The sequence below is a fragment of the Neomonachus schauinslandi genome, chromosome 2, assembly GCF_002201575.2.
Source record: "Neomonachus schauinslandi chromosome 2, ASM220157v2, whole genome shotgun sequence".
In the NCBI taxonomy this organism is placed as follows: domain Eukaryota; kingdom Metazoa; phylum Chordata; class Mammalia; order Carnivora; family Phocidae; genus Neomonachus; species Neomonachus schauinslandi.
Genome location: NC_058404.1, coordinates 200,613,783 through 200,623,978, shown reverse-complemented (window position 1 = coordinate 200,623,978; position 10,196 = coordinate 200,613,783).

Below are 10,196 nucleotides of genomic sequence, written 5' to 3'. Positions count from 1 at the left end.
CCAGACCTTTGGACACACCAGGTGTTCTGTATCTCGCTTGGTCTGAACTGACTCCCTCGTTTGGTGGAGCTTGCACTCTGTTGGCTTTCTAAGGAGGGTGCAGGGGTAGCAAATATGTTATGATCTCAACTGTCTGAAAATGCCCCATCCTGTCCTCACTCTTGATTGGTAGTTTGGCTGGCTATCTCAGTACCACAGACTGGGGGGCTTAGAGACAATAGGAACTTATTTCTCATGGTTCTGAAGGCTGGAAATCTAGGCTCAAGGTGCCAGCAAATTTGGTGTCTAGTGAGGACCTGCTTCCTGGTTCATAGAAGGTGTCTTCTCCCTGTTTCTCACAAGGTAGAGGGGGTGAGAGCTCTCTGGGGTCTCTTTGGTAAGGCACTAATCCCATTCATGGGGCTCCACCCTCATGACCTAAGCACCTCCCAAAAGCCCCACCTCCTAATGCCATCACATTGGGGGTGGGGGCACAAACATGCAGTCTATAGCACTGGGTAGAATTCTAGTTTGGAAATCATTTTCCTACAGAAAAAGGTGGGCAGAAGCCAACTGTACAGGAATTGCTTCACCATCTCATTGTCAGTATAACCATTGTCAAGTCTAAAGCCATTCTGATACCTAATTCTTTATGAATGACCTGTCCTTCTTATATTACCTATTGAAGAATAAAAGTAAAAATAAGTTCACTGTTGAACAGTCTCATTTGGCCCTCCCTCCTGCGTCCTTCAACTTGAAAAGGAAAAAAAAGAAAAGGCCCATCTTGGTTTTTCTTATGGTCACGGAAGCTGGACTGCAAATCCCAAAATAATCTAAGGAGTCAATTATGGCTTTGTTTTCTCCTCAAACCCATCAAGTGTGGAGCCACAGGAGGGTAAGGAAAAATGCCATCAGCTCATTGTTGTCACGAATCTGGCCTGTTAGGTCTGTGTGCAAGATGCAGGTACGGCTTGATCAAGCTGTGGGCACTGGCTGTGGAACAGTGAGGGGTGTGCCTGGCACCAGCGGGCCTGCCACAGGGAGCTTCCAGCACCAGCATTCCTGCACAGGGCACCTGCAGCTTCCCATCCACCCACTGGGGCTGGGGCTCTTCCCAGCACACACCTGCCCTAGTTAGGGGCTTGGTCCTCTGGGGCTCAGTTTCCCCATCTGTAAAATGGGAAGAAGAGGGCTAGTTTGGAAATTAAAGCAGTGACAAGATGTGGTTTGACAAACACCTAGCGCACAGTATGCTCATATTTGCTGTAGAACTGTCTTCCAGAAATTTGGGGGCCGTTGGTTGGCTCAAGTGCTCGTGACAGACAGACCCTTGGAGGCTCTATCTGGAGAGGTCCCAGGCTAGTCTGACGCAAACGGCAGCCCCCTTGGCCGCGGCCCTGGAACTGCAGCATTCTGGGATTCAAGGGACTCCGGCCAGGAAGGGCTGGGCTACCAGCTCCCTCTGGTTCTCGTTAGGCCGCCCCTCCTCCCCCTCCCCTGCTGGGCAACATCCCTCCTCACAGTCCCCTTGGGACCCTCATGGCCCAAGTCCCATCAGCTCACCAGGGTCAAGCCAGGGGCCCTGAGCCTTTCAGAAAGGAGGCGGGACAAGGCCAGACTGCAGCTTGCAAGCCAGTAAACTGGGCCCACGCAGGCTGTGGTTGCTGAACCAGGTGGCTGTGGGCCTTCGGACCTGAGTGAGGATTGGGTTCGGGGTCTCCCTCGCAGACAGCTGAGCATGCCTGGGCCGGGTGGACATGCTCAGACAGAGGCAGAGACTGGGATGCAGGATCGGGAGCCGGCCCTTACCCTGAGGCTCTAGCGGCCGCCAAAGGGTGTGCTTTCCCTGGATGTGGGGTTGAGGGAGTGGGTGGTATCAGAAAGACTTCTGGGGGGCTGGGGAGGGGCAGGTGGGGCTGATGGGTGGGGACATCTAAGAGGTCACTGGGTACCTGGCCAGGTGCTGGGGAGAGGGCACCCTGTGTCCCCAAGTCCTGCTGGCGTGCTCTGATCACTCTCTCCTGGGTCACGGCTCTTGGGGCTTCACCCTCAGGGTCCCCTTCCCGGGCAGTCCACGGGTCTAACTAGACCAGGGCCTTGGGTACTGACACCTTTGTGGGAGGTTCGAGTAGGTTTCCAGCCACCTCCTTCCTCTTCCTGAATACTTTTCCAAGAGACCCTTTGGCCCAGCATTTTGGGCACGCTGTGGGTGGGGGTGGGGGCAGCGCCCGGGGCTCTGGCTGGCCCGCTCTGGGCCCAGGTCTCCAGCAGGCAAGGGCACACACAGGCCCACAGGGCCTTGAAAATGCTTGGCTTTAAGTTCTTTATAAAATCAGAAGGAGGGCGCCTGGGTGGCTCAGTCGTTGGGCGTCTGCCTTCGGCTCAGGTCATGATCCCGGGGTCCTGGGATCGAGTCCCACATCGGGCTCCCTGCTCGGCAAGAAGCCTGCTTCTCCCTCTCCCATTCCCCCTGCTTGTGTTCCTGCTCTCGCTATGTCTCTTTCTGTCAAATAAATAAATAAAATCTTTAAAAAAAAAAAAAATAAAAATAAAAAAATAAAATAAAATCAGAAGGAAAAGCAAAGAGAATAATGAATATATGATAATGAATCCAGCCTAGAGCACATTCATCTTTGTACCAACACAGCTGTAAAATATAATTAAGAATTTGTTTTAAATGGAGGAAGTGGTCCATGAAAGCACCATACAATGAGGCCATGGAAGTCGCCTTTCAGTCTTGGGTCACACGGACAAAATAGGCCTCGGGCCAAATGGGACGCAGGGTACATGCGGGGCTGAGTCACAGTGGGGTGACTGTTTTCCTGGTAGTGACAGATTTGCTGCCCTAGGCATCCTCAGGATGCAGGCCTTCAGGTTATGACTTTCAGATGCAGTAGATCCTTACTGGGTTCATCTGGACCCTCTTGGACAAGATGTCAAAATACAACTCAAACCAGCTTAATCCGGACTCAGTGACTGATAAGGTTATGTGTGGTCAAGATGCAGGTACAGCTTGATCCAGGGCTCAGATGGTGTAGTCAGGGTCCAGGCCGCACCTGTGGCTCTGAGATGGGCTCTCTCCTCTCTCAGTGTGTAAGCGTGAGTTCGGTCTGATGTACGTGCGAGGTCGCACTTGAAGATGACCCCCTGTCTGCCTCGCCCCCACCAATCCCTCTCCTGGGGCTGCAGGTGAACCCAGTCCACAGGACACATCGCCGGCCACTCCTCATTCCCACTGAACATGAGTTAGTGGTACCTTTAAAACAGGAGGGGTTGATGCCTCTATGACCTCGTCCCCTTGCTGCCTACGGGGAGACTGAGGTCCGTGGTCCACGACTCTGCGCCCACCCTCTGTGGCCTTCGGGGTCTCCCTGTCTATGGGTCGGAGGCAGCCGCGCTGGCCTTTGTCTGTGCCCCTCTCTGGGCAAGTCAGCCCCCCACCCTCCTGGGGGCCACAGCCCCAGTGACTCCTGCACCCAGCTTGCGTGGGGCCACGTGGCTCAAACCCTAAACAGCGCCCAGCTGCTCCCATGTGAGTGTGTCACCTCGTTGCTGTCCAGAGCATTCTGCAGACTTGCCCGCCTATGACCAAAGACTCCTTGCCATGGTCTTTCGGCCTACCTGGGCCTTAGGCTGTCCTGGGGGAGCTGGGGAGACCCCCTCTGCCCAGGGGCGGCCCATCCGTGGGGCTGCATGGCACCCTCCACCAAATGTCTCTGGCTATAGGCATTTGACAGTAAGAAAGCGACACCCTCTGTCCCGGGGACCTCACCTTTCCTTGGCTCCCCCAAACTGTCCAGTGGGCAGGACCCCAGGAGCGCTATCAGGGCCTGAGGACCATCCACCTGCTTCGCTCAGTCCCTGGGCAGGAGGCTGGCCCGGGGTTCTTTCCGCCTGCACAGGTGGGGGCTGCGGCCCTGGATGGGGAAGGGGCTGGGCGGGGCTGCCCGATGCCCTCCACCTGCTCGCTGTGCAGAGCGTCTCCCCATAGGCCTGCGCTCTGCACCTCGGGGTTCCCGTCCTCTGTGCCCTCGCTGCCCCGGCCCCAGACCTCACCTGCCCGGTTCTGCCAGCGGCGGCACCACGGCCACGGCCATCGGGCCAATCCAGGAGAGGGGACAGGCGTTCCTAAGTCTGCCTCATGCCAGCTGTGGGATGGGTGAGTGCGTGCCCTTCCCCTCTCAGACATCCTAGAACGGGAGCTGCCGCTCATGCTGGGCAGAGAGGGGGAGGGGCTTCTGCAGCGCCCGACCACGTGACCTGGGCCATCTCTGAGACCCTTCATACCCACTCCGTGAGGTGGAGACTCAGGGACCCATTTGACAGATGAGGCCCCAGAGGTGAGCTGACCAACGTAGGGTCTCACAGCTCTGGGCGGTCAGGCTGCCAGGCCACGCCCATGGGCGCCAAAGCAATGTCCCCGGGTGACACGGACTTCCTAAGGGCTGGATGACCTGATGACCTCCTGGAATCCTGCCAACGAGCCTCAGGCGGTGTGGAGCCTGGCAGAGCCTCGCATGGTGAGGAGGTCCAGAGGTGACCCTCAGGTCAGCTGTCTCCTGTGGTCTAGAAGTCCAAGGTCAAGGCCCAGGACTGAGCTGGGTAAGGAGAGGGGGGACCAGAGTGCGGTCTGGGGGGAGACGCGCTGACCTCCCTAAATGCCGTGTCTGGGGCCGCTGGCCCCGGCCTGTCCTGGCCCTGATCAGCCACCTGTTTCCAGCATTGGGGGCAGGGCATGGGGAGCTGGGGGAGAGGTGGTGGGCCAGATTCGGGAAGTAAGGTCTGCTCAGAACATGAGGGCAGCCTAGAGCTGACCCAGCCTCGCCCGGAGGAGTTTGGTCTGCCGTTCTGAGAGTGGGTCTCCCTAGCCAGGGGCACTGCTGACACATTGTCACACTGTTATTTTTGGTTAAATATAATGTATTTCTTTCTGATTATAAAAGTAGCATATTCTTGTCCAACACAATGGATCACCAGTGGATCACCTGGGTGCTGAGGCTGCCACCCGGTCCCACTCCCTGCTCGGACACCAGCAGGTGTGAGGCTTTGGATGTGCCATGGGTCTCCCCAGCCATGCGCAGCTGTGTATGAGGCCGCAGGGGGAGGGGGCTGCCCGTCTACTCTTCTGCGCTTTGACTTTCAAGATCCCAAGGTTCAGAGTTCCAGAATTCAATGCGGTTTTTTGTTTGGGTGGTTTGCGGGGGGGCTGCTATGGACTGAATGTGTCCCCTAAAATATATACGTCAAAGCCTTAATCCCCAAAGTGGAGGTGTTAGGAGGTGGGGGATCACCCTTGGGTGAGGATCAGGTCATGAGAGTGGGACTCCATGATGGGATTAGTGTCCTTATAGGAAGAGACGGAGAGAGGTGATGTCTCTGGGCCACGTGAGGACACAGCAAGAAGGTGGCCATCTGCACACCTGGGGGACAGAGGAACCAATCTGCTGGTCCCTCGGTTTTAGCCTTCCAGTCCCCAGAACCGTGAGGGATGGATGTCTGCTGGTGAAGCCCTCGTCTCTGGTGTTCTGTTGCAAGAGCCTGAGTGGACTAGAACCCCACACCCTCTCTCCCACCCCGACCCTTGGTTGGCAGGTCATCTGCTCCCTTCTGGTTTCTGAGCAGACTCTGACCCCCGGTGGGTCCCAGGGACAGAGTTACCCAGGGGTCTACTCTCGGGGGTCTGCAAGTGCCTGGATATGTCTTGGGCGTCACAGGTGCAGCCTGATGCCCACCCCCCGGGGACTGTCTCAGCAGCTGTGAACCCCAGGGGATGCAGGCCCCAGAGAGGGCAGAGCCCCGTGGCCTGGGCTACTGGGCATCCTCTGGTCTGATTCCTCAGCCGGGCCTCCAGTCTGCCAGGAGTGGGCACCTGGACTTGGGGCAGCTTCCAGGATTTTCCCCTCACCCAGACACCATGCGGTTTCCGGGGCCCCTGTTCCACACACCTTCCTGCCAAGGCCTAGGTTATCGCCTCCTCCCAGGGCCCACATCCAACGTCCTGCTTTCCTGAGCAGTCCCAGCTGGAGCACTCCAGCATGGGACGTGCCTCCCCATTCCTCCTAGCCTCCCCAGGTCTGCTGGCCTCCCCCCAGGCTGACCCTCTGCCTGTCTCTCCATCCACCTGCAGCTGTTCCCCAAACCCTGGCCGCCGCAAATGTCAGTGCCAATGCCTTATATCTGTCCCGCTTCCTGGTCGGTCTCAGTGCAGGGGCCCCTGAGGGAGCAGAGGCATCCTGGTCCATCTCTGGGTCCCAGGCCTGGGAGAGATACTCCTGGGATGCACTCCCACCCTCCTGTCTTGGGATTGTCACTGTTCTGTCCCAGACGGCTGGGACACTTTGTCCTCCTTCTCCTCTAAGAACCAACTTGGGGGTCGGCATGGCACCTCTAGCAGAAAACCTTCCCCTGTTTCCCAAGAGGACCAGGTCCCCATATAAAGATCGGGCGCTGGCAACCTGTCCCATCCCCCCGGGAGCGTCACCCCGGTGTGGCAGGCTCTGAACCAGGGGTGACATTGCTCATGCAGCATGACCCCTAGGCTTGACCCTAACTCAGGCGGGGTGTGATGAGGACTGGGCTCACCGAAGGGGGAGCACGGAGAGGGGTAGGGGGTGATGGTGAAATGAGTCTAGAAAGGCCAAATGCAGCCAGGTTCGGTTGCTGGCCTAGGTGACAGGCAGAGCCAGTCGATGCAGCTACAAGGCAGGACAGACTAGAGCAGGGTCCCCAACTTGGGCCCTGTGGACATTCGGGCCGGGGCATGTGTGGGGGTGGGGGAGGGGGCGTCCCGTGCCCGGGAGGAGGCTGAGCAGCATCCCTGGCCTCGGGCTGCCCGGTGCCAGCCGCACTCTGTCCATCCCCCCACCAGCAGGCTCCTTGGCGGATGCCGGAGAAGACTGGAGAAGACTGTGCACACCATCTCTGCAGGCTGACGTTAGGAGTTAGGAGGGTTTTCATTTTTTTCTTTGTGCTTTTCAGATTTTTCTGCTGTGAACTGTGTTATTTTAACGTGAGGGAAGGGCCGTCAGCTTATTCCTTTTTTGAAGGAAGGAATGCAGCAAGAAGGAACAAGCAGACAGGGGCCGGGGCCGATGAGTTTAGCAGCAGAGCCTTCTGGCGCAGGCTGGCCGGGGCCCAGCAGAGCCACTGGGGTCCCCTGTTACACGTCTCCGGCCGGCGTCTGGCGGCCCCGGGCCGCGGGCTCTGACGGGAGATGGGCCCGCAGTGAAATCGGACTCGGGCTGGCCTGGGATGTGGGCCCCTTTGCCTCTTACAGCTGCAGGGGTGGGGGGGACGCCTGGGAAGCAGCCCGTTTCCTACAGTCTGGATGGGCCAAGAGGGGATGATTTCTCCAGCTGCGGCCCTTTCTTTGAAAAGGCCTTTAAAATAGATGATGGGGCAGGTCCTCACGGTCAAGTCCCGTCCTCCGAGCCCGCGGTAGAAAGGCCTGAGAAGGCCCAAAGGCGGTTACGGGCTTGCCCCTCACACTCTGCTCAGCCTTCAGGGCCTGGCTCCAGTGCCGCTTCCTCCAGGAAGCACACCACCCTCCCCCTCAATTTCCTAGGCCCACAGTGCTCACTCCCTCACCGGCCGTCCCAATGCTCTTCACCTGCCCTGTGCTGGGTCCCCAAGCTGGACAACCCCAGCCAGCCCCCGCAGAGGAGCCGGGAAGGGAGGATGCACACCTGGAGTGGTCCCACCAAGGCACGAGGAAGCTGGTGTTATCCACGCAGCTGTCCCTGTCTGGCTGGGGGCTGCTCTCCGGCCGGGGCTGGTGCACACACAGGCTGGTCCTCTGGCCTGAGATCAGCAGAGGTGGACAGAGGCGGCCCTCGGCCGGAGTGACGGGATGATCTGCAGGTGAGCTGGCCAAGGTGCCAGGATGGGTGCCACCACGCTTACTCCTGTGTCCCCATGGCCACCAGGACCTCTGAGGCTGCACCCCCATGGCCTGCCCAGAGACAGCATCCGATGAGCAGCATGTGCCCAGGACCCAGGGATGCCGCCTGCCTAGTCCCTGAGCCCCTCTTGCCTTGGGCCTCGAGCAAGTACTCGGAGAGCTTTGATGAAGGAAACAGAGAGCGAGCAGGGCCCGTACCAGCTCTGACTCAATCCTGGAGAGGCGACAAAGCATTCATTCCACACCTATTTGTCGTCAGCCCCGTACATGTCTGGCCCGGACCCTGAGCCTGTCACAGAAGCTGGTAGTGGCTTGGAGACCCAGACTCAAAAGCAGGACCCTCGGTCTCTATAAAAACAGGCGAAGCCTGGGATCGGGTGGTGGCTTTGCGAGCAGCATGGACGGAGCTCACAGCTTGGCTTTGGAATCAGATCCAGGCGCACATTCAGCGCGGCCACCTTTGTGCTGTGTGGCCCGGGCACACCCCTTATCCTCTCTGAGCACGTCTCCTTGTCTGCACAAAGTTGGGAACAACTCGTTTACAAAGTCATGAGATGACATCCTGTACCTCGGGTGCTCAGATGCCTTCCTCGTGGGGCGTGGTCAACCCAGCGTTGCTGCGGTAACGGGCAGCTGGATGGGGCTCTGCCTGCCCAGGATGTGTGTCTAAGAGCAAAGGGTGCTGCAGCCTCACCCCTTCTAAAGAACCCTCTCTGAAAGGGTGCCTGGGGGGCTGGATTACTAACCTTAGCCGTCCCCTGCTTCTGGCGAATGTGATAGAGGGTGGCGAGTGGTTGCCCAAGAGAGGGCTGGCCGGGCCCGTGGTCTCCACCTCCAGTGGGGACGGGTGTGTGCAGCCCCCAAGCCAGGTGAGAGGCCGGACAGACCCTCTTAGCTTGCTTGCAGAGAGGTGGAGCACACAGCTCAGCCCTGGCGCAGGAAGCCGGGTCGGGAGCACTGGCCCATGGGGAGTGTGGTGGGTGAAGTGCCCACATTCCAGAGTGGATGCCACGTGGGCCTCTAGGAGTCTTCCTGCCAGGCAAGTGTCCCCAGGGAGAGCGTCTGAGTGGGGTGATCTGCCAGAGGCAGGGAAGCGACAACAGTCACCCCTTCACCGCCCCTCCCCCAGTCTGATCCCAGCCCAGCAGGGGGCTTGTGAGCCGTGGACCAAATGGATGCTTCAATGAGCGCACGTGTCTTTGCACAAATGTGTATTTCTCTAGGATGGGTTTCGAGGAGTGGCATTGCTGGGCCAAAGGGCACGAGCATTTCAACCTCTAATAGATGGAGCCAAACCACACTGCAAGGTCCCCCACCCGTGGCGTGTGAGTGGCCTGTGTCCCCATGCCCTCCCTGCAGTAGCCCTACAGCCCTCTCATCTGCCCCTGGATGGTAGGATGGCAGCTCGTGGTTGCTTTCACTCAACTTATCCCAGCTCCAGAAAATCCGGGCTGGGACCACAGTCCTCAGAGGAGCTTCGTAGACACGGTCTCCAGCCTGCCTGCTATACTTCCTTCCAAAACATCGGGGACAGAGATCCCCATTTTACAGGTATTTTGAAACGGGCTCAGAGGACGTCCCTCACCCAAGGCCACACAGCACGTTTCCATGCTGACTCCACTGAGCCAGAGCCCTGACCACGTAAGAGCTGGCCATCCACGGTGGGCACACGCCCGGCACATGCCTCCCTCTGGGAACAAATCACCATCTCTGGCCTCTGCAACCAGAGTGAGTTCTTGAACTTCTCCAAGGTCAGTGGTTCTCTGGAAACATTTGATGAGTTGCTAGCATAGGGCTGGATGTGTATTCTATGTAACACTGCAGAACAGACATATGGAAGCCATTGACCGTTCTGGGATGCTTTGTGGGGAAGACACCTCGACATGCTGGAGTCAGGAAAGGCCTTCATGGCCAGGGTCTCTGCTGGGCCCAGTGCCACAGGGGGAGACTCTGCTAAACAGGGCAAGGGACTTGCTGCTCCTTGGGGACACCTGGGAGGAGAAAGGAGTAACATGCACAGAGCAGGTGGAGTGGGGTCAGAGGGGAAGGTGGCCTCCAGGGAGGGCTGGGGCTCCAGGGGGAGCCCATCCTCCTGTGGGACTGTAAGGCTGTGATGTGTTTTCCCTTCTCTGCTCCCAACAAAATCTTCGGCAATTCAACATTTTCCTTTTATACCATTAGGTATATAGATTCTTCTTGAGAAACACTGATGAAGGTAAAGATGATGATGGTAATGATGGTGATTATGGTGCTGATGATGGTGATGATGGTGATGATGGTGATGATGGTGGTGATGATGGTGATGATGGTGATGATG